This window comes from Pleurodeles waltl, chromosome 9, assembly GCF_031143425.1.
Source record: "Pleurodeles waltl isolate 20211129_DDA chromosome 9, aPleWal1.hap1.20221129, whole genome shotgun sequence".
NCBI lineage: Eukaryota > Metazoa > Chordata > Amphibia > Caudata > Salamandridae > Pleurodeles > Pleurodeles waltl.
The window spans coordinates 25,626,882-25,643,551 of record NC_090448.1 but is presented as its reverse complement, the minus strand read 5'-3'; the positions used below and the strand labels follow the sequence as shown (position 1 = coordinate 25,643,551).

General features: G+C 46.1%; 1 protein-coding gene across 2 annotated transcripts in view; it reads left to right on the top strand.

Annotated features, from left to right (window-relative positions):
* Positions 1-257: 257 nt before the first annotated feature.
* The window catches only part of KLHDC8B (kelch domain containing 8B), a 795,009-nt gene continuing 778,596 nt past the window's right edge, over positions 258-16,670 (top strand). Inside the window, exon 1 of one of the 2 annotated variants that reach the window (XM_069206170.1) lies at positions 258-757. The gene's annotated coding sequence lies outside the window, so the exon portion shown is untranslated. The remainder of the gene's footprint in view (positions 758-16,670) is intronic. The other variant, XM_069206171.1, reaches the window with a different exon arrangement.

The window sequence follows — 16,670 nt, the reverse complement described above, 5'->3', positions numbered from 1 at the left end:
ACACTCATCACTCCACTCACATACTTACCCAGGCATTTACTCACTCATCCATCCAGACACTCATCCACTCCACCGACCTGCCCGGTCACCAGTCACCACCCACTCGTGTAGCGATCACTCACTCATCTACTCACTCTCTCGGGCTCTCGCCAGCCCAGCCGCACTCGCTGGTTCCGCGGCTCTACCGCCCTTTGCGCCTTGAAGCCCGGAGGGTGGGGCGAGGCAGAGACCTTGACTCGCACCCCCGGCCTGAGCAGGGTGTCAGACGCTCGAAGCGCTACATGCAGGGTTTTTCAAGCAGTTCTAGTACCAGCGAGCACCACTGATGTAGCGCCCAGCTCAGACTGGCGGGTCTCTTGGCGCTTTAGTGTGATCTGTGGCTCCGCGCGGGGATGATGAAGAGGAGGGCTCGGTGGGAGCGCAGTTCCGCGGGTCCGTGGCCGGCGCGGGGAGGGTTAATCCAGTGGGAGGGATCCGGTGGGTGGGATCGGGAGGGATCCCTCCCCGAGCCCGCGGATCCGAGAGAGCAGCAGTGAGGCGATCGGAGGGAGAGCAGAGGGAGCGCATCATGCCAGGAGGGAGGTAGGACCGCCGGAGCCTCACTGGCCCTCAGCAGCCGGAGCCGCCGGAACGCTGCCCTCAGTCGAGCCGGGCCGAGCCGGGCCAGGACCTGCATCAGCCGCTGGAGGGCTGCAGCCCCCTGAGGAGGAAGTTTCATTCATGCGTCAAAGTGCCGAGAGGCCGCCGGAGCGCTGAGGTGAGTGTCTAGGCGCCCTCCCTGGAGAGGTGGGGGGTCCCTCAGGGGAGGGGTGGGGAGGCGGACGGACGAGGGCATCTTACACTAAAGTCCAATCTCTCTTGCCCTGCTTCGGGGCAGCTCCATCAGCTACGTTATGTCACTTGTATAGCGCACACACTGCTGTTTGGGGTGGCTTCGTAGCGCTGAGGGTCCCTGGGATGCCTTATATGTCATTTCAAGGTTTAAGCACATTATGAGCCATTTAGATAGATCTCTCTTTGAAAAAGTGTTCGCAAAATGTTCTGTTTCCTTGGAAATGTGGGAACAGCTTCTAAGTGACTCGGGAGAAGATTCCTGTTCACAGAAAACGTGCAGTGACCTCCGTGTGTGACCCTGTGCAGGCAGTGCACCGTGTAATCTAAGGTTTGTACACTGTACCGGCTGTAGGCTGTCAGTTATCTGTACACTGTACCATGTGTGCAAAGTACACCATACCACTTGTGCACTAAGCCATCTGTGCACAACACTATCTGTACTGTGTGTACCAAGCCCAGTGCTATGGAAGATACCATATGTGCACAATACTATCGGTACACTGTAACTATCTGTACACTCTACCATGTGTGCACAATGCACTAAACCACTAGTGCACTGTACGGTAAGCCATATATGCACAATACTATCAGTACACTGTAACTATCTGTACATAGTACCATGTGTGCAAAGTGCACTATGCCACTTGTGCACTGTGCAGTAAGCCATCTGTGCACAACACCATCTGTATTTTATGTACGAAACCTAATGCTATAGAAGACACAATCTGTGCACAATACTGTCAGTACACTGTAACTGCCTCTACACTGAACCATGTGTGCAGAGTACACCATACCACTTTTGCACAGTATGGTAAGCCATCTGTGCACGATACTGTCCGTACACCGTAACTATCTGTACACTATACCATTTGTGCAAAGTGTGCCATACCACTTGTGCACTGTACGGTAAGCCACCTGTGCACAATACTATCAGTACACCGTAACTATCTGTACACTATACCGTTTGTGGAAAGTGTACTATACCAATTGTGCACTGTGAGGTAAGCGATCTGTGCACAGTATCATCTGTAAGTTATGTACTAAACCCAATGCTATAGAAGATACCATCTGTGCACAAGACTTTCAGTACACTGTAACTATCTGTACACTGTACCGTGTGTGTAAAGTGCACAATACCAATTGTGCACAGTGCGGTAAGTTATCGGTGCATAACACCAGCTGTGCTTTATGTACTAAACCCAGTGCTATGGAAGATACCATCTGTGCACAATGCTATCACAACACCGTAACTATCTGTGCACTGTACCATGTGTGCAAAGTGCACTATACCAAGTGTGCACTGTGCGGTAAGACATCAGTGCACAACACCATCTGTACATTATGTAATAACCCAATGCTGTAGAAGACTCAATCTGTGCACAATACTATCAGTGCACTGTAACTATCTGTACACTGTACCTCTTGTGGAAAGTTACTAGACTACTTGCACACTCTAAGGTAAGCCATCCGTGCATAATATTATCAGTACACTCTATCTGTACTCTATACCACTTATGTACAGTGAGCTAAGCAATCTCTGCACAATGCCATCTGTACATTATGTACTATACCGTCTACACTACGTACACTACACCATCTGTGTAGTGTGGAAGATACCGTCTGGGCTCAGTACTTTCAGTACACTGTAAACTATCTGTACACCCTGCCATTTGTGCAAAGTACCATATAGCTATTGTGCACAGTGTGGTAAGCATCGGTGCACAATACCATCTGTACTTTATGTACTATACCTAATACCTCACCTTCTGTATGCTATAGAAGATACCAACCTTCTGTGCACAATACCATCAGTACACTGTGCACTACGGCACCTACACCCCGTGTACTACACCACCTGTATACTGTGGAAAATATAATATGGGGTTTATTCCATCGGCACACGGTCCACTACACCATCTGTATATCATTCAAGATACCCTCTGTGCACAATACCATCCGTGCATTGTGCACTACACCATCTGTATACCAAACCAGACACCTTCTGTGCACAATACCTTCTGTAAACTGTGCACTGCACCATCTGTATTCCAAACCAGACACCTTCTGTGCACAATACAGCTGTACACTGTGCACTGCACCAGCTGTATTCCAAACAAGACACTTCTGTGAACAATACCTTATGTACACTGTGCACTGCACCATCTGTATTCCAAACCAGACACATTTTGTGCACAATACCAGTTGTACACTGTGCACTGCACCATATGTATTCAAAATAAGACACTTCTGTGAACAATGCCTTAAGTACACTGTGCACTAAACCATCTGTATTCCAAACAAGACACTTCTGTGCACAATACCTTATATACACTGTGCACTACACCACCTGTATACTATACAATATATCTTTTGTGCACCATCCCATCTGTACACCATCTACACGCCGTATAATACACATCTATTAACTACGGTAGATACAGTCTGCGCACAATACCATCTGTGCATTGTGCCCTACACCATCTGTATACCAAAAAAGACAATTTCTGTGCACAATACCATCTGTACACTGTGCACTTCGCCACCTACACCCAGTGATACTATAACAACTCTATACTGCACACTAACGGCACGTGCACTATGACGTCTAAAACTATAACATCTCTGTGCTACACACTAACGGTTCGTGCACTATTACGTCTGATACGGACACTGTAACATTTTTTCGCTGCACACTAAGGGTTCGTGCACGTGCACTGTGACGTCTGACACTATAACATCTCTGCGCTGCACAGTAAGTCTTCATGCACGTGCACTATGACGTCTGGCGATATAACATGTCTGTGCTGAACTAACGGTTCGTGCACGTGCGCTATGACGTCACGAACATCTCTGCTGCACACTAAGGCTTCATGCACGTGCACTATGACGTCTGACGATATGACATCTCTGTGCTGCACACGAAGGGTTCGTGCACGTGCACTATAACGTCTGATGCTATAACATCTCTGTGCTGCACACTAAGGCTTCGTGCACGTGCACTGTGACGTCTGCCACTATAAAACCTCGGTTCTACATACTAACGGTTTGTGCACGTGCACTGTGACGCCTGACGCTATAACATCTCGGTGCTACATACTAACGGTTTGTGCACGTGCACTGTGACGCCTGACGCTATAACATCTCGGTGCTACATACTAACGGTTCGTGCACGTGCACTGTGACGCCTGACACTATAACATCTTGGTGCTACATACTAACGGTTCGTGCACGTGCACTGTGAAGTCTGACACTAACATCTGTGCGCTGCGCTGCACACTGACGGCGTGGGGTGGGAGGGGAGTGGGGAAGAGACTGATTCATGAGTCGAACACCCTGGACCCAGCGCATAGAAGCCCAGAAGGTCAGGGTTCTCAGTAAGAGAGTCGCCCAAAGAAAAGGTCAAATTACAGCGCCTCGAGGTGCATACTCATGTCTAGGAGGGAAGGACAGAAGTCCTGTTTGTAGCGTTTAGCACCGTTTTTTTGGGGTGGGGATAAGAGAGAGAGAGAGAGAGCGAGCGAAAGGGAGACAATCTGATAGTGCCCAAGAACAGTGCCAGGTGAGGGAGGTGAAAGTGTTAACAGTGACAGGTGCACAGGAGGTGATAGTGCCCATGAACAGTGGCAGGTGCACAGGAGGTGAAAGTGCCTGTGAATAGTGACATTTGTGAGAGAGGTGAAAGTGTTTACAGTGACAGGTGCACAGAAGGTGAGAGTGTTTACAGTGACAGGTGCACAGGGGGCGAAAGTGCCAGTAAATAGTGACATTTGTAAGGGAGGTGAAAGTGCCTGTAAATAGTGACATTTGTAATGGAGGTGAAAGTACCTGTGAATAGTGACATTTGTGAGGGAGGTGAAAGTGTTTACAGTGACAGGTGCACAGGAGGTGAAAGTGCCTGTAAACAGTGACATTTGCAAGGGAGGTGAAAGTGCCTGTAAATAGTGACATTTGTAAGGGAGGTGAAAGTACCTGTGAATAGTGTAATTTGTAAGGGAGGTGAAAGTGTTCACAGTGACAGGTGCACAGGAGGTGAAAGTGGTTACAGTGACAGGTGCACAGGAGGTGAAAGTGATTACAGTGACAGGTGCACAGGAGGTGAAAGTGATTACAGTGACAGGTGCACAGGAGGTGAAAGTGTTCACAGTGACAGGTGCAGAGGAGGTGAAAGTGCTTGTAAATAGTGACAGTTTTAAGGGAGGTGAAAGTGATTACAGTGACAGGTGCACAGGAGGTGAACGTACCTGTGGATAGTAAACTAAGGGAGGTGAAAGTACCTGTAATAGTGACATTTGTAAGGGAGGTGAAAGTGTTCACAGTGACAGGTGCAGAGGAGGTGAAAGTGCTTGTAAACAGCGACAAGTAAGGGAGGTGAAAGTACCTGTGAATAGTGACATTTGTGAGGGAGGTGAAAGTACCTGTGAATAGTGACATTTGTGAGGGAGGTGAAAGTGTTTACAGTGACAGGTGCACAGGAGGTGAAAGTGCCTGTAAATAGTGACATTTGTAAGGGAGGTGAAAGTACCTGTGAATAGTGCAATTTGTAAGGGAGGTGAAAGTATTTACAGTGACAGGTGCACAGGAGGTGAGTGCGGTGAATGGCTTTGCGCAGGCGCAGACCCCGAAAGGGGCGAAGCGATGGCTCCTTAAAGTGACCCCATCCAGTGGTTGCCCGTAGTAGAGCTGGCGTGACTACGGGCGACTGGTTGTCATAACAACGATATTACAATGACTAGGAGGCTGCTGGACACGGAAAAATGTTAAAGTGACCAGGGGCCTGACGGACACTGTGATGAAGGTTAAAGTAACCAAAGGCGCAATTTAGAGAGTTTCGCGTTACTCTTGTTAGGTAAAATTCCGTAAATTACACCATTACGCTACATCGCTTAATAAGTGAGCCCTTCGCAGCAAAATGTCACCGCAAGAGCTCAACACTAAGCCAAAACAGTTGCATCATTTGTGTTTTTGTGCTATTTTTATTAAACCTGGAAATATATCCTGGCAACAAAAATTGATGGAAGGTTACATGTTCACGCTCAAATACAGATCTGCAACATGGATTTCACATTACAAGTAATTTTGCTCAATTTTCTCAAAATTGTGAGTAATTACGTGAAAGTGAATTAAGCAAATTTCGCACACCGTTAGTTCCGACTTTATGTACACATTAGAACAGAATACAAATAGTGCACGTTGTATATGGAAGAAGAATGACTTCCCAAGATCAGCAACGCTGATCAGTATGGAAAGGCGTTAAAACCGTGCGTGAGTGCTGTGAATTTCCCCCACTTCCCTTGCACTGCTCTGTGAGAGACATCAGTAGGTCTTGGCGAAATTTAAATTTACGCTGGTGTAAATCTTATCATCTTGCATTACACTTATTATGAAAGTCCCAAAATTACACTATTACGCCTGTGCGTAATCATGTGCAGTTCGATATAAAATGTATTGTGAATAGTGCAAATCGACGGAATTCCACAAATGTAATGGCACAACAGAACGCCGGAGGTTGTTGTTCATGGTGTTCTTGCTTAAATGCATCCTCTCTCCATAAACTGACATGAGCATGCATTTTGTGCTAAAATATAACGCAGAATGGCAACTTTGCATTTTATGTAATTACACATGATTTTGCTATAACTTCACATAATTATGCAAACTCACATTTGGTGAATTTCGCACTCTCCTAGACAGGAGGTAGTGAAAATACAAACTTTCCTAATTTGTCTAGTTTGCACATCCTGGAAACAAGGTGATAGCGCACTGCCACTTGCAGCCGTGCACGGTACATATTGTACCTCAAAGACATCCCACATCATGTCTCATCACATCATGTTAAATCACATCATGCTACGTCACATCGCATCACATCGCGTCATATCACATCACATCGGACCACGTTTCATTGAATCACGTCACATCAGTTTACTACACATCATGTCATATCCCATTACATCACATCACATTGTATCATATCACATCACATCACATGGTGTTATATCACATCACATTATATCAAATCACTTTACATCACATCACGTCACATCACTTTACTACACATCACATCACATCATGTCATATCCCATTACATCACATCACATTATATCATATCACAGCACATGGTGTTATATCACATCACATCATGTCATGTCCCATTACATCACATCACATTGTATCATATCACATCACATGGTGTTATATCACATCACATCATGTCATATCCCATTACATCACATCACATTATATCATATCACAGCACATGGTGTTATATCACATCACATCATGTCATGTCCCATTACATCACATCACATTGTATCATATCACATCACATCACATCGCATCATATCACATCAGACCATGTTTCATTGAATCACGTCACATCACTTTACTACACATCACATCACATCATATCCCATTACATCACATCACATTATATCATATCACAGCACATGGTGTTATATCACATCACATCATGTCATATCCCATTACATCACATCACATTATATCATATCACAGCACATGGTGTTATATCACATCACATCATGTCATATCCCATTACATCACATCACATTATATCATATCACAGCACATGGTGTTATATCACATCACATCATGTCATATCCCATTACATCACATCACATTATATCATATCACAGCACATGGTGTTATATCACATCACATCATGTCATATCCCATTACATCACATCACATTATATCATATCACAGCACATGGTGTTATATCACATCACATCATGTCATGTCCCATTACATCACATCACATTGTATCATATCACATCACATGGTGTTATATCACATCACATTATATCAAATCAGATCACATCACATCACGTCACATCATGCCACATCACATCAAATCATATCACATCATGTCATATCCCATTACATCACATCACATTGTATCATATCACATCACATGGTGTTATATCACATCACATCATGTCATATCCCATTACATCACATCACATTATATCATATCACAGCACATGGTGTTATATCACATCACATCATGTCATGTCCCATTACATCACATCACATTGTATCATATCACATCACATGGTGTTATATCACATCACATTATATCAAATCAGATCACATCACATCACGTCACATCATGCCACATCACATCAAATCATATCACATCATGTCATATCCCATTACATCACATTATATCATATCACATCACATCACATGGTGTTATATCACATCACATTATATCAAATCACTTTACATCACATCACGTCACATCATTTTACATCACGTCATGCCACATTGCGTAGTATCACATCAAAATATTTTACATCACTTCACATCACCGCGTTATATCACATCACGTCACATCACTTTAGATCACATCACGTTACATCACGTCATCTCACATCACATCACGTTACATCACGTCACATAACTTTACATCACATCACGTCACATAACGTCACATCATGGCACACCATTTTATATCACGTCACGTCACATAACGTCACATAACTTTACATCACATCACGTCACATAACGTCACATCATGGCACACCATTTTATATCACGTCACGTCACTTCACATCACATTACCTCACATCACCATGGATGTCATTTAGAGGCCGCCGCGACCCCTGGCTTACGCTTTGCGACCCCTGGCACTGCCTTTGCGACCCCTGGCTTCAGAGGTGGCAAAATTGAGTGACAGGAATACAGTGTCAACTCCTCCTTATGCACATCAGTTGGGGCTCCGCTTTCTTTGTTTTCTGTCAATTTTTTATCGCACTAATAGTAAATAATAACATATTATTCACTATTAGTTTAATAAAAATGGAGTACAGTTAACTGGAATATGCCCTTCTATGGCAGTTGAGGGAAGTAAAAATGCATTTAATTGTGTTTTCTGTGCATGCTTGCGGGTGAGAGTGTGTTTATGTGAGAGTGTATGTAAGTGTGAATATGTGTGAGTGTAAGTGAAGGTTAAAGGTCGTGTGATGTCACTTCCGCAACCCCTGGTATTTTGGTGATTTGACGTCCATGCACATCACATCACATCACATTACGTCACCTCACATTATAGCACATCACCTTGCATCACATCACACCTAAATGTCTGATGGAGAATCTCTCCCACAGCACACACACTCAAGCAACATCAGGAAAACATCACGTGAACCAAGCGGTCCCTCCCTGCACATTAATGGAATGACTGCCTGGCCATCTCCTTCCCTCATGACATGGGTAATTGCAAAGGCTAGAACTGAGCCTAGAAATTGAACATTAAATGCATTCTCTTTAGTGTATTGGGATGTCACTGGTTGAACTACTGTTGTCCTAAGTTACAAAGTGGACTTGATGTTATGTGCCAGGGGTCCTGATGCAAGCAAGGAATATGGGCCCCAACCCCAGCTTTGATGATAAGTAACATCTATAATATATGGCATCCTGCAAGCCCCCTATATTAGCCCATCTTTAATTTCCACATTACAGGCGAGTTCCAATGCGCCTAATCGCCTATAATAAAAACATGAGACTAGCCGCTCAACTGTAATAACTTATTACATTTGAGTTCTGATGTTACAAATCCTGCTGCCAGATTCTGCAGCTGATGGAAAGGCAGGCCACAGATCGTAAATAAAACTGCAGTTTAAAAAAGAAAACCAAAACGTTGCTTTTCCTTTATCTGCTTTGTTTTTCTACATGAGCAGTGATAAGCAGCAAGGAGACATGTATGGCAATGTATGGCAACATGTTTATTTTTTACACACCCTCTGAAATTATAGGAGAGGCAGAGGGGCTCATTATGAATACGGCGGTCGAGACCGCCATGCCGGTGGTGGCGGAAATTACCACCACCGGCATGGCGGTCTCGACCGCCACATAATGAACACAGGGGGGACCGCCACAGACGGCCCTCAGCCACCGCCAGGCTACTGCCGATAGGCAGCCTGACAATGGCGGAATTCTTCATCTGACAGGGCAGCACTGCAAGCAGCGCTACCCTCCAGATAAAGAACCCGTGCTCCGCCAGCCATTCCCTGGCGGTTTCACCTACTAGGAAAAGGCTGGTGGAAGGGGTGCTCCGGGGCCCCCATGCACAGCCTCGCCTCACAAGTCACCGCCTGATTTATGGGCAGTGATTTGCGCGACGGGTGCTGCTGCACCCGCCGCACTGCAGCATTGACGACGGCTCCATGTGGAACCGTCGGCAATGTCCTGGCCCAGCATTCCGCTGGGCTGACTGGCGGAAACACAGTTTCCGCCCGCCAGCCCAGTGGAATGTTGATTATACGGCCGGCGGGGTCTCAAAGGGGCTGGCGGTCTATGTTTAGACCACCAGCATGAACACGCCATGTTCATAATGAGCCCCAGAGTCTCGCTGCATGTTTCTTCACATTCTGAGCTGTAGTGTTTTTTTCAAATCTGACTTGTATTAAACTGATTCTAATATCTTTTTGCAACAAATATCTTCCAGCTTTTTGGTGGGTTTAACTTTGCATTAGAGACATTACTTAAAATGTTTAATGTTTGCGAATATCCAACCTTTTTCACATGAATCAAGGGTTCGTGGGAAGTGTAAGGGTATAACCATGTATTATAAGGAATAAAGTACCCCCTTCCATATATTATAGGGATACTGCGAGTCACCTCAAAGTTCCATTACATTACAAAGGAACTCTGCCTTTGCCCTCATTCCTTTATATGGTCATGGAACTCTCCAGTCACCTGCAATATCCTTATAATATGGGGTAGGCAGTAGTTTATCCCATACACACTTGGGGGGCAGGGACCTCTCCCCACCTCTTGGCTTCGGTGCCACTGCACCTGCTGAACTATTATCAGCCTCACCCATAGCAATGAATGTGGAGGTGGTTACTACAAGGTGCGAAAGGGAATGAGTATTCAGGGGAGAACAGGGTCAAAGGCCAGGGTTGATGGAAACAGGATTCGGCAAGGTTGCAGTAGGGGGGCTGTAAGGGCAGTTCGGCTGGAGGTTACATTGCAAAGAGAAGTTATCCGGAGGATACAGATGTGACGTCTCTTTCCAGAAGCGGGGAGGGGTGATGCCTGGCAGATTTTGCTATCATGGTGAATGGGAGATGGAATGGCACTGTGCACGTACCCTGGTGATGGCGCTGGTCACTATTCAGTGCTTTATTTGGGAAAAAATAAGAACAGGGGTTCTTGTGAGGAGGCGACTGCAGCTTGCCCCATCTATTGCCCCTGCCAGTGCTGCAATGACAGTACCAACACAACTGCAAAGCATCACGTTCCTCCAACTGTGACAATTCAGGAAGGCAGGAATTAGACATTTTAAGGCATATTGAATTAACAAACAATTGTTGTGCTTGACTCTAAATAGGACAAAGAGCCCCACCATGTGGCAGACTATCATAAGCACTGGTGTTGACAATTAAGTACTGGTGACGAGCACCGGAAACCACCGGCTCAAATTAAGCACTGTGCACAATTGTTTCTAAATGTGAAAGGCCTGATGCACTTAAATGTGACTTTATGACGTCTTTGAAGGGGCAAGTGACACTTCTGAGGGTAGATGCAAAGGTGCGCCGTGATTCAGATTGAGTAACTGTTACTCTGTAAAGGGACCAGCTCCAGGATTCTGGAGGGCCTTGGGAGGGCCCTGAAGACGCTTCGAGGGGCTTAGGAGATGCCCGAAGGAACCGGCAAAAAGCAACAACATATATTAAATGCTGCTTTAGATACTGGCTACATACGTTCAAATCTGACATGTCTGAGAAAGCAAATTTTACTTATCTGTAGTGTTATTGTGGAAAAATTGGTAAGACCATTGGCATAACCGGTGCCCAGTGCCAATTATGTACTTCGAGGAGCTGTACTGGTTATCTATTCAGACCTTCCCACATGACCAGTGCCAACTGGGCTAGCTGGAGACCTTGGCCAAAGGCCACCAACATCATGGTGCCTGTCCTCAGTGCCCAGCAAGCATAGTTATACAGAGATGAGTGCAGGCAGGGTTCCGGCTACAGGGTATGTCTCAAGTGCATGAGATGTGAATTTAAGCAGTACCGCGGTACCACTGCTCTTCATAACTCCTGGCAATCATTGTTTTTGGTAAGGTGGCCAGGCATCCCAGATTTGCCTGGACAGTCCTGGTTTTTCACCAGGTGTCCTGGCAGATTTTGGGAAATGTAGCTCATGTCTCGGTTTTTAGAGAGGGGTGCCTGAAAACTGTGGGAGGTGATTTTTTTGTTTTCTAAAGAAGAGATAGTTAGCAGGTGTTATCAGAAAGAAATTTAATTCAAAGGCATTATACTGGCTTTAAAATTTTCATTTTATTTATGCTCTTGGTGTCTCACCTGTAATTCTGTGCTGATCAGCGCTTTCATTCTGTGCGCTTGGTTGAAGTAAAATTGTAGTCCTTCTTCTATTTTTGTGAAATGTTCTGGTTTTTGGCCTTAAAATTCCAGTCACCCTATTTTTTGCAGCATTGGGTCATTTTTCACCGAAATGATGTCATAATTATTTATTATTATCCATAATGTGCAGAAGTTATACTATGTATGTATGTATATGCATTTATAGAGAGCATTCAGGCTGAAGCATCGAAGCACTGAGAAGGTGAGGAGAGGCGCCTAAGGAGAAAAGAACGCTTCAAAGAATAACATTAGCGCGGAAAGAGCCAAGTTTTGACATGTTTTCTAAAAGCTAAGAGATTTTGTTCCTTCCTAATAACTAGAGGAACGGAGTTCCAACATTTAGCTGCTGCCACCGTAAAAGCTTTATCTCCCCATTTCACTTTATAGGTGCGAGGAACCTGAATTCTGAAAGCTCCAACTGAACGGAGTAGTCGATTGGGTTTATACCAACATAATCTGAACACCAAATATTTAGAGCCATATCCATGTACCCCTTTATGAGTTAGACATAAAGGCCCTCATTCTGACCTTGGAGGGCGGCGGAGGCCGCCCGCCAAAGTCCCGCCGTCAGGTTACCGTTCCGCGGTCGAAAGACCGCGGCGGTAATTCTGACTTTCCCGCTGGGCTGGCGGGCGGTCGCCTTCAGACCGCCAGCCAGCCCAGCGGGAAAGAGGCTTCCACGATGAAGCCGGCTCGGAATCGAGCCGGCGGAGTGGAAGCTGTGCGACGGGTGCAGTTGCACCCGTCGCGTATTTCACTGTCTGCGCAGCAGACAGTGAAATACATGTAGGGGCCCTCTTACGGGGGCCCCTGCAATGCCCATGCCAGTGGCATGGGCACTGCAGGGGCCCCCAGGGGCCCCGCGACCCCCCCTACCGCCATCCGGATCTCGGCGGTCCGACCGCCGGGATCTGGATGGCGGTAGGGGGGGTCGGAATCCCCGCAGCGGTGCAGCAAGCTGCGCCGCCGCGGAGGATTCAATGGGGCCGCGGTACACTGGCGGGACCCCGCCAGTGGTGCCGGTCCGACCGCGGCTTTACCGCCGCGGTCGGAATCCCCATTGGAGCACCGCCGGCCTGTCGGCGGTGCTCCCGCGGTCCTCCGCCCTGGCGGTCAAAGACCGCCAGGGTCAGAATGACCACCAAAGTCTTAAAAGTAATACGTTGGGCCACCAGGAGCCAGTGTCGTTGTTTTAAGCTGTTACTAGCTGAGGTTGAGCAGGGGAGATTCAAAATAGCCCTCGCAGCTGTGTTTTGAATCAACTGGAGTTTCCTTAGCGAGGATTTATCCAAATTGAGCATTAAAGCATTGCAGTAGTCCAATCTGGATACTACCAACGCCAAGGTCACTGTAATTCTCCATTTCCTTTGGAGAAAAGGAACATTTTTCTTTAACATCTTCAGTGTCCAGAAGCTAGTTTTAACACTGTGCTTAGCATGTGATCTAAAAGAGAGGCAGTTGTCAAAAGTAACCCCTAAATTTTTAGTAGCGGTAATAGGCACTGGGAGAGTGCCACAATCCATTGGCCACCAGCAGGAGTTCCACAGTTCCTTTCCTGATCCAAAGCATGATATTTCGGTTTTGTCACCATTTAATTTAAGCCTTTTCGAGCTCATCCAACCATTGACTTCCCGCATACATTCGTTAAAGCGGTCAGCCACTTCTTCCCAATTGTTGTCGACTGGGATAATCAATTGGGTATCATCAGCATAGGAGGCGGGCCTGAAACCAAAAGAGCGAATCAGTTTGGCTAGAGGAGCAACATCTAAATTAAACAAAGTGGGGCTAAGTGACGATCCCTGGGGAACACCACAGGGTAAGTGATATGCAGGAGACTTAAAATCGCCACAACTCACCGTGGACCATCTATCTTTTAAAAAAGATTCCAGCAATTTAAGAGCCTTGTCTCTGATCCCTGCTTGATATAAGCGGGATATCATAATCTGTGGGGTGATAGTATCAAACGCCGCTGATAGGTCCAAAAGGACAAGTATAGTCCCTTGTCCTTCATCCACCATTCTCCGAATTGATTCAGATGAGGTAATAAGAGCCGATTCTGTACTATGAGCCTTCCTAAAACCATGCTGAGAGGCATCTAATCCTCCCGACTCCATACAAAAATTGGCCAATTCCATATTAATATGCTTCTCCGAGATCTTGGCCAAGAAAGGGAGTAAGGAGATCGGACGTAGATTATTCAGGTCATGATTAATACCATCTGTTTTCTTTTTCAAAGGAATTACTATAGCATCCTTCCAAGCAGTAGGATAGTCTCCAGAGGTAAGAACCTCACGAAAAATCGGGACAAGAGTTGTCGATACATGATCGGAGGCTAATTGAAGAATAGACGGAGGACAAGGATCCGAGAGGGAACCTGATTTAATTTCAAAAATTAACTTCTTTATTTTTTCAAAAGGTAGGGGTTGAAAGTTAGTTAAAATGGAAAGGTTGGTATTGGATTCAGTATCAGGTACAACAAGGCAGCCTTCTCTCTCCTCAGGGAGAGTAAAACTAGCATAAATTTGTAGGATTTTATTTTCAAAATGTAAGGCCACTTTGTTGCAGAATGTAACATTTCCTAGCTAGCGTGAAGGAAAGTTTCAATTTTATTAAGGACACGGAGGCGAGGATTATGCAGATCTTTCTTCACTTTTTATTATACAGCAAGTTCAAAGTTCAGTAACAAAACATTAAAACCACAAGTCCCATGAATCCGTAGTCATGGCAACCATAAACCAATGAACAACGATAATGCCGACAGTATAAATGCCACGAAGTAACGTCTTCCTCCCTCGACTTCATTGCGAAGGGACATCAGAACATCAAGTAGTCGCTGTCTCCGGATCTAAGAGAGATTGTAAAACAGCATCAGCCAACCCGAAAGGTAATTGCAATACAAACAACTATAACCAGGAGAAGCATGAGGTATACAATGCAACAAAGCATAGAATAAACCAACAACCTGGTATCTGTAACAGAATCACATATCCACCCGTAAGCAATGTCCAACACGTAGACAGAAATCATTAGAAGCGGAGGCTGAACTCCGAACAAAAGTAAGTATACCACCCTGCACTTGATCCAACTGTCCATTCTGGGTGGGAAGGAACGTATCGTGTGACGGGTGGGATAATCCTCGCCTCCGTGTCCTTAATAGAATTGAAACTTTCCTTCACGCTAGCTAGGAAATTTTACATTCTATAGCAGGACCGGAGGCGAGGATTATGCAAGTTCAAAGCTTACTCACCACTAATGAGGCCGCCTCATGGATCGGTTTAAAATAGAATTTCTTGAAAACCGACTCCGAGGACCAATCAGCTGCACTCATGATGTCCTCCAGCCTACCACCTACCTGTACTGCGTTAGAGGCCATGGCACCTCTAGTCGAATGAGCTCCGAAGGCCTGAATGTCCACACCAGCTTCTGACAGGATCCATCTGATCCACCTAGCAATGGTAGACGAAGAAATCGCCTTGAATGGTTTCTTCAAGGAAATCAATAGCTGGTTCTCCCCAGGAGGTCGAAGGGCAGCCGTCACCTCTTCGTACGCCTTTAGGCAACGAACCACGCATAATTTTGGGGCAAAAGGAAACGCCGGATAAGACACTGACCTAGTATTACATTTCGTCCTACGGGCGATCAAGAAGGTAACCCCTTCAGGAGAAAAAACCCTGGACGATACGTCAAGAGCTCGAACATCCGACACTCTCTTACAAGATATGAGACACAACAACATGGCCAATTTAGCCGATAACTCCTTCCTCGAGAGGAAAGAATTATCCTGCCAGGAGGATAGCAAACGCAAAACCAGGTTAACATCCCACAGCTCAGTGTATCTGGGTTGAGGAGGGAGGGACAGGAGAACGCCCTTGAGTAGTTTGCACACCCACTGATGATTTCCCACTGGGTAGCCCTCCAGAGGAGGGTCTCCGGCCGAAATAGCGGATCTAAAAGAATTTACTGTGCAATACGATAAACCTGATGATGCCAATTCCGCCAGGAAGTTCAGCACATCTGTAATGTGGGCCCCCAAGGGATCTGTATGTTTGTCCAGACACCAGCGAGACCATCGAGACCAGGCTGACTTGTATCTTTTGCCAGTCCCTGAAGCCCAGGCCTGAGAAATGAAGGTTTGAGCCTCCTGTGAAAGTCGGCAATCGTGCCAGCGGCTCCGGAAATCCTCCAGGCTACCAGCTGCAGGTGACCCTGGAGCACTAGCGGATGGCACTGGCCCGAGGAGTCCCGAAGGATTGAGGGGTAAGACGGGAGGCGAAGAGGAAAATCGCACGACAGTTTCAAAAGGGTTGGAAACCACGCCTGAGAGCGCCACAGAGGGGTCACCAGGATAATCGTCGCTTGTTGACGACGTACTAGAGACAGAACTCTCGGGATCATCACAAACGGGGGAAAGGCATATCCTAGAAAAGGGCTCCAGGTCTGTTGGAA